At 43.3% G+C, this 15,424-nt stretch overlaps 1 protein-coding gene; it reads right to left on the bottom strand.

Annotated features, from left to right (window-relative positions):
• Positions 1-15,424, bottom strand: part of LOC141133402 (uncharacterized) — a 218,714-nt gene that overhangs the window by 158,733 nt on the left and 44,557 nt on the right.

Genomic DNA, 15,424 nt, shown 5'->3' on the forward strand with positions numbered 1-15,424 from the left:
GTCCCCACCCATCTCCATACCTTTGCAGGGCGGAAGCAACGTCAAAATGTCACTTCCGCCCATAACTCTTAAAGGGCCGTTTTATTTTTTTAGTTTTTTTAAATGACAATTTTTTTTTTTATTGCATTTTAGTGTAAATATGGGATCTGAGGTCTTTTTGAGCCCAGATCTCATTTTTAAGAGGTCCTGTCATGCTTTTTTTCTATTACAAGGGATGTTTACATCCCTTGTAATAGGAATAAAAGTGACACATTTTTTTTTTTAAAAGAACAGTGTAAAAATAAAAGGTAAAATAAATAAGAAAAAAAAAATTTTTAAACGCGCCCCGTCCCGCTGAGCTCACGTGCAGAAGCGAACACATATGAAAACAGTGTTCAAACCACTCATGTGAGGTATTGCCGCAATCGGTAGAGCAAGCAATAATTCTAGCCCTAGACCTCCTCTGTAACTCAAAACATGCAACCTGTAGAATTTTTTAAACGTCGCGTATGAAGATTTTTAAGGGTAAAAGTTTGTCACCATTCCACGAGCGGGCGCAATTTTGAACTGTGACATGTTGGGTATCAATTTACTCGGCGTAACATTATCTTTCACAATATAAAAAAAAATTGGGCTAACTTTACTGCTGTCTTATTTTTTATTTCAAAATATATATTTTTTCCAAAAAAGTGCACTAGTAAGAACGCTGCGCAAATAAAAAATAAGACAACAGTAAAGTTAGTCCATTTTTTTTTATATTGTGAAAGATAATGTTACGCCGAGTAAAAAAAAAAATGTATAATGTTTGGGGGTTCTAAGTAATTTTCTAGCAAAAAAAACTGTTTTTAACTTGTAAGCAACAAATCTCAAAAAGAGGCTCGGCCCTTAAGTAGTTAAAGCTTAAAGTGGCATTACCACTTCAGCCCTGGAAGGATTTACCCTCTTAATGACCAGGCCATTTTTTGCGATACGGCACTGCTTCACTTTAACTGACAATTGCGCGATCATGCGTTGCTATACACATACAAAAAAATAACTTTCTTTTGGTGATATTTGATCACCTCTGCGGTTCTTATTTTTTGCACTATAAACAAAAAAAGACCGGCAATTTTGAAAAAAAAAACAATAATTTTTACTTTTTGCTATAATAAATATCCAAAAAAACATTAAAAAAAACATTTCTTTATCAGTTTAAGCCAATATGTATTATTCTACATATGTTTGGTAAAAAAAAAAAAAAATCACAATAAAGGCGGTCCCCTAGCTACAAACATCCGACTTACAAACGACTCAACAGGAAGTGAGATGAAATCTACCTCTAGGAAGGGAAATTCTCTCCTGTAAGAGTTAATATGGAAAAAAGGGGTCTCCACTGATGCTTTATCACCAATCCTTGTTTCCATAACAACCCAAATTTTCAAAATCCAGTTGTCATTGGGACAGAAAGTGAGGTGAAAGCTTCTGAACAGGGGCAGGACAGCAAAACAAACGTTATAGGGGTGTTAATCCTTCCCTGTACTATCCAAAAAGCTTAAAAATAGTTTGTTTGGCTGGATCTACACTTAAAAAATGTACCTGTTCCGACTTGCAAACAGATGCAACTTAAGAACAAACCTACAGACCCTATCTTGTTTGTAACCCGGGGACCACCTATAAGCATATATTGATTCGTTTGCACAAAAGTTATAGCGTATACAAAATGGGGGATATTTTTATGGCATTTTTATTATTCATTTTTTTTCACTAGTAATGGCTGTGATCAACAATTTTTAGCGGGACTGCGACATTGCTGCAAACAGATTGGACACTTTTGACACTATTTTGGGACCAGTGACATTATTACAGTGATCAGAGCTAAAAATAGCCATTGATTACTGTATAAATGTCACTTGAAGGGAAGGGGTTAACACTAGGGGGCGATCAAGGGGTTAAGTGTTCCCTGGGAGGTGTTTCTAACTATGGGGGGAGGGGACTGACTGGGAGTACAAAGAGATCGCTGTTCCTGATCACTAGGAACAGATATTCTCTGTCTACACCCCTCTCAGAACGGGGATCTGTTTGTTTACATTGACAGATCTCCGTTCTGGTTTTCTGTGGAGCGATCATGAGCATTGACTCTGGTCATGCACCACCGGCGTGCGCCTTCTATAGCAGTTAAAGGAACTGACGTACAGCTACAGGAATTTGCGCACCTGAGCCAACCTGTTGGCAAGCGGTTAAAGACATAAATAAGACCATATTATATCTTAGCTTACAAATTATTAGATGTTGTGGCTGCATTTGCTTTAATTTTTAAGGGTTTTTTCATGTATTTTCATCTGTTTCACCAGCCAGTAAACCTGTTATTTTGCAGTTAGAGGACTGAGATAAACCATATAACACTGACAGGGAGCATACAACGCTTAACTTTTATTCATATATGTAAAATTTTGTTAGTCCATCAAAATCTGCTAGTACATCTAACACCACCCTCTCCCCAGATTGACAATGCTGCTATCCAAAAGGTGTCTCTGTTTCTCCTACAGTAGAGTGGAGACACCCTAAGACAGGAAGTGTGTTACTGGTAGGATCACAAGGTAAAAATAAAGGAAACGTATGTACCATTATTCTCTAGTGTTCATTTTCTCCTGCAAATAATGTTTACCATTTATTATTTACTATTCTCACTGTAATCAGTGATAATATTTCTACTGACAATACATCTACATCTGTAGAGTATATTTTTATTTATACACCTCTCATGATGTGAACAGGAGCATTAAAGAAATGAGAAATACTCTAATTCAGCCTATTGACTCACAAAAAAACAAGACAAAAAGACAACAGGGTGGGTTTACTAAAGGTATGTATCATGCTCACTCTGCACAGTGAATTTTTGCCAATCTTAGTGAATTTGGATGATGGAAGTCAATACAGCTTCACCGTATACACCACATACATTGGTGGCAAAGTTTAATAAATGAGAGGAAGTTGTGCTAACTTAATCCAATTATGTGCAAGTAAAAAAGTTTTTTCTCTTTTGCATAAGATTGGGCAAGTATTCACTTAGCTTAATCCCATTCTCTTTACTTTGTAAAGCTGACATGCACTAGTTCTTTAGTAAATTGACCCCACTGAAAAATGAAAAAAACAAACAAACCACACACGTAAACAAAAAATAACAAAGACATCTATCAGTGTTTAATACAATATATATATATATATATATATATATATATATATATATATATATATAGATACAACATAGAATCATGTAGCAACATGCAACACAGCTGTACAGTTATAAAATATAAAGTTACCTGGAATGGTGTAGTATAGAGATGTCTCAGTGAAACCTTTTTCTCCTGAAAATCCAATGTACTGACTGAGCTTTGTCTCACTTTATATACACTTCATGACCATTTGTTAGCAGGCAGTGGCTTTTGATTTGCATTAAAAGGTTTTGTTTACCTAACAAAAAGGCACAAATTTTATTGGACAATTGTTTCTACCCACCTTCTAAGTCATTAACATTTTAATACTGGAGACAGAAAACATCAGGGAAGAGTTTAGATTTAAAACTCATAAGCATCTAAGTAGATATCGACATCAAGTATCACCCTTATTTTAAAGTCAATGACAATGGTCAACCAATACTTTGTGGTCCTTTCAAGAGATTCAATGGACTTTAGGTAATATTTCCTTTATGCACATCCAAAAAACTGATGCACCCTGCCCACCTCTCAACCATAAGTCAATTGTATAAATCAGATGCATAATACAAGCAGATATTAAAGTGATTGTAAAGCTATGTTTTTTTTTTTTTTTTTTAAATAACAAACATGTCATACTTACCTCCACTGTGTTCAGGGGTTGAATGCAGGACTCAGCCCCGGCGCCCGCCTCACTGGATTTGATTGACAGAAGCAGGAGCCAATGGCTGCGCTGCTATCAATCTATCCCATTAAGAGCCGAGAACCACGGGTAGTGAAAGAGCGCGTCTCCGCCAATGGAAAATTCCAGGGTTTAGGTGTGTAAAATATGGGGGGGGGGGGTGGGGCGGTCACTGGAAGAAGTTTTTTCACCTTAATGCATAGGATGCATTAAGGTGAAAAAACATGAAAGTTTACAACCGCTTTAAGAAGAAGAAAGTCTTGACATGTTTCACACACAAGGTGCTTACTCGAAATTGCAAATAAGCATATTGTGTAATTTCCTTCCTGATATCTGCTTGCATCCAATTTTACAAAAAACTATTGGAAACAGTGCGCAGCCTGGATCTATTTATTGTTTTTAGACCAGGCAAGGTCTGGGATCCTGTAGAGACTCCTGCAAAATAGGGGAATGTAACATGGCTCTTATTCTTAATAAATTCTATGGCACAGCCCTTAGATCATACAATATTCCAGTAACACTGTCATGTACAGTAGATTGTATTTTGTAGGGATTTCCATATTTAAAAGTTTTTGGCTTTGGATAGAGTAGGAAAGGGTTAAAAACCCCTATCAGGTAAGTTTTTGTCTTTTGACTAAGATGGCCTCATCTTTGGCTGGAAAAAGGTAAAGACGGTTTAGTTCTGAGATAAGATCAGTTGCAACTCCCTAAAGTATATCTAAAAGCAAAACTTTCTGTTTAAGTTTGAATAGCGTAGAGATGGGTTAGAACCAATTTTACGTTTTTATTGTTGTTTGTGTCCCTGTTAGGCAGATTAAACCTCTCTGTTTGTCCTAATGGCAATTATTGCTTTAACTGAATCTGAAAGAAAAATCTAACATTTTGCGGTGCTGTCAGAGTCAGATTAAAGACCAAAAAGTGGAGATACAAAATTTGCCACTTATGGATGTCCTAGCAAAGATACAGGTTAAGAGGGGTTTAATCTCCAGTCTTTATGGTCGCCTGACTGAGTAGTCACAAGAATCAAATAGTTGTTTAGCTAGAAAAGGATGGGGAAAAACATCTTGGAAAAAATGACAGATGAAACATGGCAGTGTATATTGGAACATGTACAGTCCATATCAGTATCTCCACAGCAATGCCTAACCCAATTATACATAACATATAGAGCGTATAGGACACCAGCTAAACTATAGCAATGGGGGAGGCGGGATAGGTCGGAATGCCTGAGATGTTCAAGAGTATCTGCTGATTTAATGCATATGCTTTGGAACTGCCCTAAACTGTTCAGATATTGGCAGAATGTGGTAGAAACCATTAATCAGGCATATCAAACCAAGATACAGGTAGACCCAGGAATATGTTTGCTAGGACAATTAGAAAAAGAACTATATACCCTGATAATAAGGATACCCAATAACAGGATGCTATTTATTGCACAAAAACTGATAGCAATGAAATGGATATCCTCGAGAAGCCCAACATATGAGTAATGGCGGATACAGGTAAATGATGCACTGCTAAAGGAATGGCAGGTATATAAGAATAGGGGTTTAGTAAATAAATTTAGTGATATGTGGGAATCGTGGCTGATGTTACCAGGCTTGACACCATTTACTTTGGGATCAGACGGAAGTATAGGGGTTAACAGACTATTTACTAGTTACAGAATGGTTAAGGTATGATGACTCAAAAAGGTAGGATTGGTGTGGGGGGGGGGGGGGGAGGCAGCTTTTGAATGGGAAAGGTTGGGGGTGAGGGAGAGAGAATTTATATTAGGGAGGGGTGGGTGTTCTTTTTTCTTTATTATTTATTTATTTTTTTTCCTTTCTTTCCCGTTGTATAGAATGTAATATGTTATTGCCGTATGTATTTTGGTATTGTATTTTGGAATTTCTTTTTCAATGTTTGTTTTATCATGTGTTTGTGATGGAGAAAAATATTAATAAACAGATATTTAAAAAAAAAAAAGGAATAGAAATAGAGGGAAGTATTGTTTCAGAGACAAGTCTCTAAATCTGGCCATACACTAAAAGAATTTTAATCAAAATCTTTCATTTTAGTAACTCTTGTTCAATTTTTGAATTGTTATTGGCGTCAAATTGATGTACATTTTCAAATGCAGTGACAATAAAATTTCATGCAGGATGTAAAACATTTTCAAAGTACCAGTAATATATATATATATATATATATATATATATATATATATATATATATATATATATATATATATATATATATACACACACACACACACACACACATATACACACACACACACTGTATTTTTTTTTGCATATAATTGGGTAAAAATTCATTCAGCTTAATCTCATTCGCTTTACTTTGTATAGTAGATATACACTACTGCTTTAGTAAATTAACCCCACTGAGATTACAATAAAAAATAAAAAAATATATGAAAAAAATAATAAAGACATCTGTAAATGTTTAATACAATTTATATAGAAGATTGAAGCCTTCAAAAAGTATGTTATACGTCTAAACTAAGATACAATATAGAAACATATACTAACATGTAAAAGAGCTGTACAGTTATAAAATATAAAGATACCTGGAATGGTGTAGTATGGAGACGTCTCAGTAAAACCTTTTTCTCCTGAAAATCCAATGTACTGACTGAGCTTTGTCTCACTTTATATACACTTTGTGACCATTTGTTAGCAGGCAGTGGCTTTTGATTTGCTAAAATGATTTTGTTTACCTAACAAAAGGCATGTATTTACTCATTTTATTGGACAATTGTTTCCACCCACCAGCTCAGTCATTAACACAGGGAAGAGGTCAGATTTAAAATCCATAATCATCAAAATAGAGATCAATATCAAGTATCACCCTTATTTTAAAGTCAATGGCAATGGTCAACAAATACTTTGTCGTCTTTTCAGAAGATACAATGGACTTTATGTAAAAGAATATTTCCTTTATACACTTGCAAAAAACTGGTGCACTCTACCCACCTCTCAGATCTGTGTAGCTATACAAAGGAAACATAAACATAAACCAAACTAATTGCAATTCTAAAAAGATTTATTAAAACATCCAACACCACAAACAGAATACAAGCAAGAGTGAAACACGTGATAAATGAAATCTAGTTAAAAAAAAAAACAACATAACTAATAAATTAACTACAGACACTATAACAATGATGGATTTTTTAGCAGGCCATAAACAGATTGAAATTCATCTGATTCAGCAGGAGCCAGCTGAATTTTGATCAGTGTGTGGGCTCCCTTGCTCAACAGAAGTCAATAGTTGAATTAACTTCTGTCCAAGTGACTTGTTGGAAAGTTTTCCATTAGGCTAGGTTCACACTGCTGCAGTGCGAATTTAGCGCGATTTTGATCCGATTGCGTTGCAAATTTGCATTGCGAATTCTTTGTGTGTTCTTGCGATTCTACTGCAAATTTTGCAATCTATGGAGCTGAATTCGCATTGCACACGGATCAAACTCGGACAGGACCCTTTTTTTACGCAGGTTAAATTCGCAACGCATTGATGTGAACAGCACTCATGGAAAACAATGTTATTAAAATGACTTGCGAATTTGAGCGATCGCAGCGGCTCAAATTCGCAATAAAATTCGCAGCAGTGTGAACCTAGCCTTAATCAGCAACTACAGGTGCTGATCAGTATATTCTAACAGTGGTCACCTCTACCTCTACATGCCTGAAGTAGCTATGGGGGGGGGGGAGGGGCACTCAGAGGTGTCCAAAAACCACACACTAAGGATCACCTGAGCGGAAGCTTCAACCCCAACAGACTCCAGCAGGATCATCCCCACTGCAGTGCGCCTATCAGTGAACACCTGATGTCACACAGGCACCTTACCAGCAGGGCCGGATTAACATAGGGGCTATTGGAGCAGCAGCTCCAGTCCCCTTACCTTAAGATTGGCCCATTTAAAAAAAAATCACAAAGAAAAAACAAAAACAAAAAACGATTGACTTTGAGGGTCGTGGCTTGGCGACCAGGGGTCATATAGAGCCCAAATGTAGGGGGTAGGTAGCTGAAAGTCTACCCCACTATTGGTCAAAATTTGGGGCTCCTATCACCTATGGTCCTAGAGATACGGGCCTTCTTGCACAGCCTGTCAGAAGCTACATACAGAGCGGCCAGTGTAAATACAAGCTGGCACACTCTGTTTGCAGCAGACTGAGAGGATGAGCTCACTGTGCCTCTCCTCACTTCTTGTCAGAAGCACTGAGCTCAATGGACAGCTTGGAGCCTGCAGAGTTTGACAGGCAGCACTGTCTGTCAAACTCGGTCACAGTAATAGCATAGTCCAACAATGTAAAACGGCCATTAAGCAATGTAAAAAAAAAAGGAGGCGGCAGTAGCACCACATGAACGCCTGTCAGCTGCTGCTATACCACTCGTTGATAAGCAATACACCACAGGTCACTTTTCAGAGGGCAGTAAGCATTACTGCAAATGTGAAAGAAACGTGAAACACATCATCCATTTCACAGTCACCACCAACCAGGTCACTCCCTGCCACTTCCCATGTTAGCCACCTCCCTTCAACTTATATCACAGGTGACCATTTCCGAACCTGCAGATGACAGACCCTACTCCAAAAGATATCACTCCCAGTTACCCCCCCCACCTGCTGATTGATATCCCTCCATGACTTCCTCACACCCCCCTGCTGACAGACCTCTCTCACCAGCCTGTCCTCACACACCTTCTCACCTGCTGACCTGTGGATGGGGGAATCAATCCCACAGTGTTATTGAGTTCTGCCAGTGGGGAGCCTTCCCTACCCACACAATACAATGATCAATGTTGATAACTATAGCTGGCAGCACTGACTTTTTTGGGAAAAACCTGACAGGCTGGTTGTACTCAAGTCGATTAATAGATTGACTTGTGTACAACCAGCTAGCCCATACATAGATCGACTATAGCTGGTCTTTGCTTAATTGGCTTAATTTCAATCCATGTATGGCCTGCTTAACCACTACACAGTCCCGAAACATCCTTCCACAAACCTTTACATTTTTCCTTCCCAGATTCCTACATCCTCCTCACCTGTCCATAGTGCCCACTGTCATACCCCCCACACTCCTCTTCTATACATAGTGCCCACTGCCATACCCTCCACACTTCTCTCCTATACATAATGCCCACTGTCATACCCTCCACACTACTCTCCTATACATAGTGCCCACTGTCATACCCTCCACACTTCTCTCCTATACATAGTGCCCACTGTCATACCCTCCACACTCCTCTCTTGTACATACTGCTTACTGTCATACCCTCCACACTCCTCTCCTGTACATATTGCCCACGGTCATACCCTCCACACTCCTCTCCTGTACATACTGCCCACTGTCATACCATCCACACTCCTCTCCTGTGCATACTGCTCACTGTCATACCCTCCACATTCCTCTTCTGTACATACTGCCCATTGTGATACCCTCCACACTCCTCTCCTGTACATACTGCTAACTGTCATACCCTCCACACTCCTCTCCTATACATACTGCCAACTATCTTTCTCTCCACACTCCTCTCCTGTACATACCACCCTCATAGTACCTTCCACACTCCTCTCCTGTACATACTGCCCCCATCATACCCTCCACACTCCTCTCCTGTACATACTGCCCACTGGCATACCCTCCACACACCTCTCCTGTACATAGTGCCCACTGTTATGCCCTCCACATTCCTCTCCCTCACCTGCACATACTTCCCACTTTTATACCATCCATACTCCTCCCCTATGCCTCTTACAAACAAAAACAGTTCTTTAAAACGATATTTAATATCCTCAATGTTACCAGCTCTAGAATGGGCACACTTTTGTTCCATCTTCACCCTGTCTTCCTTCCGGGTTCTGTGCCTTCGGTCACTTGCCTTGGCCAGGCTGTCTTGCTGTCACTTCCACGCATGTTCATTCACATCCTCTCTCTCTCTCTCTAATCCCCCTCTATCTCTCTAATCCCCCTCTCATCCTCCCTCCCTTACCCCTCTCTCATCCCCTTTCTCCCTTTCTCATCCTTCCTCTCTCTATTTAATTTAATTTGTTATAACAAAAATTGTTTGCGTTTTTAATTATTTATTTATTTATTTATTTAATAAAAAGGCCTACCATAATCCTCAGCACCAGGCCCATGATGTTCTTAAGCCGGCCCTGCTTACCAGATCCCAGGGAACCAGCTCAGCGCCAGGGGGAATCTTCTTCCTGGAAACTCAGGAAGAGGTCCGTGACATCACTTCCGGGGCAGGAGCAGTACAACGGTGTCCCCATGGACATGAATGGGCAAAGATAGATGGAAGAAAAACATTTTTTTTTGAAGAAATTTTTTTAAAAATGTAATAAAAAAAGTAAAAATAAAAAATAACAATAAATTCTCTGACAAAACTGGACCACTAGGAAATAGTAAATAGTAAATAAAAAAAAAAACAACTTCTCCTTTGTGCACCTGGCTCCGTCCTGTCCTCAACCTGGCTGCATCTCCACCTCGCCTCTGTGCACCAGGCTCTGTCCTCACTCCACCAGACTGAAACTCCCCCTCTCCTCTGTGCACCTGGCTTTATTCTCCCCTCTACTTGGCTGCATCTCTACTTCTCCTTTGTGCACCTGGCTCCATCTGGCTGCATCTTCCCCTCTACGTGACTGCAATTCCCCCTCTCCTCTGTGCATCTGGCTCCATCCTCCCCTCCACCTAACTGCATCTCCACCTTTCCTCTGTGTACTTGGCTGCATTCTGTAACTTTACCGCTCCTATGTGCACCTGGCTCCATCCTCTCCTCCATCTGGCTGCATCTCCACCTCTCCTCTGTGTACCTGGCTGCATTCTCCCCTCCACCCGGCTGCATCTCCACTTCTCCTCTGTGCACCTGGCTCCATCCACCCTTCCACCTGGCTGCAACACCCCCCTCTCCTCTGTGCACCTGGCTTCATCCTCCTCTCCACCCGACCACCTTTCCACCTCTCCTCTGTGCACCTGACTCTGTATTCCACTCTACCTGGCTGAAACTCCACCTCTCCTCTGTGCACCTGGCTCTGTCCTGACCTCCACCTGGCTGCATCTCCACCTCGCCTCTGTGCACCAGGCTCTGTCCTCACTCCACCAGACTGAAACTCCCCCTCTCCTCTGTGCACCTGGCTTTATCCTCCCCTCCACTTGGCTGCATCTCCACTTCTCCTTTGTGCACCTGGCTCCATCTGGCTGCGTCTTCCCCTCCACGTGACTGCAATTTTCCCTTTCCTCTGTGCACCTGGCTCCTTCCTCCCCTCCACCTACCTGCAACCCCCCTCTCCTCTGTGCACCTTGCTCTGTCCTACCCTCCACCTGGCTGCATCTTCAACTCTCCTCTGTGCACCTGGCTCAGTCCTAACTCCACCTGGCTGAAACTCCCCCTCTCCTCTGTGCAAATGGCTTCATCCTCCCCTCCACCTGGCTGCATCTCCACCTCTCCTCTGCACCTGGCTGCAATCTCCCTTCCACCATTCTGCATCTCCACCTCTCCTCTGTGCACCTGCCTCAGTCCACCCCTCCACCTGGCTGAAACTCCTCCTCTCCTCTGTGCACCTGGCTTCTTACTCCCCTCCACTTGGCTGCATCTCCACCTTTCCTCTGTGCACCTGGCTTTGTCCTTCCTGCCACCTGGCTTCCACCCCACCTCTCACCTGTGAACCTGGCTTTATCCTCCCTTTCACCTGTCTCCAACTCTACTTCTCCTCTGTGCACCTGGCTCCGTCCTTCCTTCCACCTGTCTGCATCTCCATATCTCCTCTGTGCACCTGGCTCCATCCTCCCCTCCATCCGGCCACATTTAATCTCTCCGCTGTGCACCTGACTCTGTATTCCACTCCACCTGGCTGCAATTCCCCCTCTCCTCTGTGCCCTGGCTCTGTCCTCCCCTCTACCTAGCTGAAACTCCCGCTCTTCTCTGTGCACCTGGCTCTCTTCTTCCCTCCACCTGGCTGCATCTCCTCTTCTACTCTGTGCACCTGGCTTTGTTCTCCCGTCCACCTGACTGCAACTCCCCCTCTCCTCTGTGCACCTGACTTTGTTCTACCCTCCATCTGGCTGCATCTCCAACTCTTCTATGTGCACCTGGCTCCGTCCTGCCTTCCACCTGGCTGCATCTCCACCTCTCCTCTTTGCACCTGGCTCTGTCCTCACTCCACCTGGCTGCTTATTCACTTCTTTACTGCACCTTGCACCATTTACCCTTTCACCTGGTTGCAACTCTCTCTCTCCTCTGTGCAACAGTCTCCGTTCTCCCCTTTACCTGGCAGCATCTCCACCACTCCTCTGTGCACCTGCTTCAGTCCCCCCCCACCTGGCTGAAACTCCTCCTCTCCTCTGTGCATCTGGATCCATCCTCCCCTACACCTGGCTGCAACTCCCTCTCTTCTGTGCATTTTGCTTTGTCTTCCTCTCCACATGACTGCAATCCCCCCTCTCCTCTGTGCACCTGGCTCCATTCTCCTCTCCACCTGGCTGCAACTCCACCTCTCCTCTGTGCATCTGGCTCCAACTTCCCCTCTCCTGACTGCAACTCCCACTCTCCTTTGTTTACCTGGCTATGTCCACCCCTCCATCCAGCTGCAACTCCCCTTCTTCTGTGCACCTGGCTTCATCCTCCCCACCACCTGGCTCCACTTCTTCAATGTGTGCACCTGGCTCCGTCCTCTCCTCCACCTGACTGCAACTCCCCCTGTCCTCTGTGCATCTGGCTCTTTTCTTCCCTTCCACATGGCTGAATCTCCACCTCTCCTCTGTGCACCTGGCTCCACCCTCCCCTCCACTTGGCTGCATCTCCACCTCTTTGTGCACCTGGCTCCATCTTCCCCTCATCCTGATTGTAACTCCGCCTCTCCTCTGTGCACCTGGCTCCATCCTCCCCTCCACCTGTCTGCATCTCCCCCTCTCCTCTGTGCACCTGGCTCAGTCTTCCCCTCCACCTGACTGCAATTTCCCCTCTCCTCTGTGTACCTGGCTCCGTTCTCCTCTCAACCCTGCCACATTTCCATCTCTCCGCTGTGCACCTGACTCTGTCCTCCCCTCCATTTGGCTGAAACTCCCGCTCTCCTCTGTGCACCTGGCTTTATCCTCCCCTCCACTTGGCTGCATCTTCACCTCTTTGTGCACCTGGCTTTGTCCTCCCCTCATCCTAAATGCAACCCCCCCTCTCCTCTGTGCATTTTGCTCTGTCTTCCCCTCCACCTGACTGAATCTCCACCTCTCCTCTGTGCACCTGGCTCCGTCTACCCCTCCACCTGGTTGCAACTCCCCTTCTCCTCTGTGTACCTGGCTCCATCCTCCCCTTTATCATGTGTCTGCATCTCCCCCTCTCCCCATATCGCTCTTCCTCTCTCTGCGTCACTTACTTCTAACTAGGGACTATGCGTCACTTACTCACAACTAGGGACTATGTGTCACTTACTTCTAACTAGGGACTATGCGTCACTTACTGCCGACTAGGGACTATGCGTCACTTACTCCTGACTAGGGACAATGTGTCACTTACTCCCGACTAGGGACAATGTGTCACTTACTCCCGACTAGGGACAATGCGTCACTTACTCCCGACTAGGGACTATGCATCACTTACTCCTAACTAGGGACTATGCATCACTTACTCCTAACTAGGGACTATGCATCACTTACTCCTAACTAGGGACTATGCATCACTCACTCCTGACTAGGGACTATGCGTCACTTACTAACTTACTCCTAACTAGGGACTATGCGTGACTTACTCCTGACTAAGGACTATGCGTCACTTACTCCCGACTAGGGACTATGCATCACTTACTCCTAACTAGGGACTATGCATCACTTACTCACAACTAGGGACTATGTGTCACTTACTTCTAACTAGGGACTATGCGTCACTCCCGACTAGGGACTATGCGTCACTTACTGCCGACTAGGGACTATGCGTCACTTACTCCTGACTAGGGACAATGTGTCACTTACTCCCGACTAGGGACAATGTGTCACTTACTCCCGACTAGGGACAATGTGTCACTTACTCCCGACTAGGGACAATGTGTCACTTACTCCCGACTAGGGACAATGCGTCACTTACTCCCGACTAGGGACTATGCATCACTTACTCCTAACTAGGGACTATGCATCACTTACTCCTAACTAGGGACTATGTATCACTTACTCCTAACTAGGGACTATGCGTCACTTACTCCTGACTAAGGACTATGCGTCACTTACTTCTGACTAGGGACTATGCATCACTTACTATTGCCCCGTACACACGGTCGGACTTTGTTCGGACATTCCGACAACAAAATCCTAGGATTTTTTCCGACGGATGTTGGCTCAAACTTGTCTTGCATACACACGGTCACACAAAGTTGTCGGAAAATCCGATCGTTCTGAACGCGGTGATGTAAAACACGTACGTCAGGACTATAAACGGGACAGTGGCCAATAGCTTTCATCTCTTTATTTATTCTGAGCATGCCTGGCACTTTGTCCATCGGATTTGTGTACACACGATCGGAATTTCCGACAACGGATTTTGTTGTCGGAAAATTTTATCTCCTGCTCTCCAACTTTGTGTGTCGGAAAATCCGATGGAAAATGTCCGATGGAGCCCACACGGTCGGAATTTCCGACAACACGCTCCGATTGGACATTTTCCATCGGAAAATCCGACCGTGTGTACGAAGCATAACTTACTCCTAACTAGGGACTAAGCGTCACTTACTAACTTACTCCTAACTAGGGACTATGCATCACTTACTCCTAACTAGGGACTATGCGTCACTTACTAACTTACTCCTAACTAGGGACTATGCATCACTTACTCCTGACTAGGGACTATGCGTCACTTACTAACTTACTCCGAACTAGGGACTATGCATCACTTACTCCTAACTGGGGACTATGCGTCACTTACTAACTTACTCCTAACTAGGGACTATGCGTCACTTACTCCTGACTAGGGACTATGCGTCACTTACTAACTTACTCCTAACTAGGGACTATGCGTCACTTACTCCTGACTAGGGACTATGCGTCACTTACTAACTTACTCCTAACTAGGGACTATGCGTCACATACTCCCAACTAGGGACTATGCATCACTTACTCCTAACTAGGGAATATACATCACTTACTCCTGACTAGGGACTATGCGTCACTTACTAACTTACTCCTAACTAGGGACTATGCGTCACTTACTCCTGACTAGGGACTATGCGTCGCTTACTAACTTACTCCTAACTAGGGACTATGCGTCACTTACCCCTGACTAGGGACTACACGTCACTTACTCCTGACTAGGGACTACGTGTCACTTACTCCTGACTAGGGACTATGCGTCACTTACTAACTTACTCCTAACTAGGGACTATACTTCACTTACTCCCGACTAGGGACTATGCCTCACGTACTCCAAACTAGGGACTATGCATCACTTACTCCTAACTAGGTACTATGCATCACTTACTCCTAACTAGGGACTATGCATCACTTACTCCTGACTAGGGACTACGCATCACTTACTCCTGACTAGGGACTACGCATCACTTACTCCTGACTAGGGACTA

The sequence above is a fragment of the Aquarana catesbeiana genome, linkage group LG03, assembly GCF_042186555.1.
Source record: "Aquarana catesbeiana isolate 2022-GZ linkage group LG03, ASM4218655v1, whole genome shotgun sequence".
Lineage (NCBI taxonomy): Eukaryota > Metazoa > Chordata > Amphibia > Anura > Ranidae > Aquarana > Aquarana catesbeiana.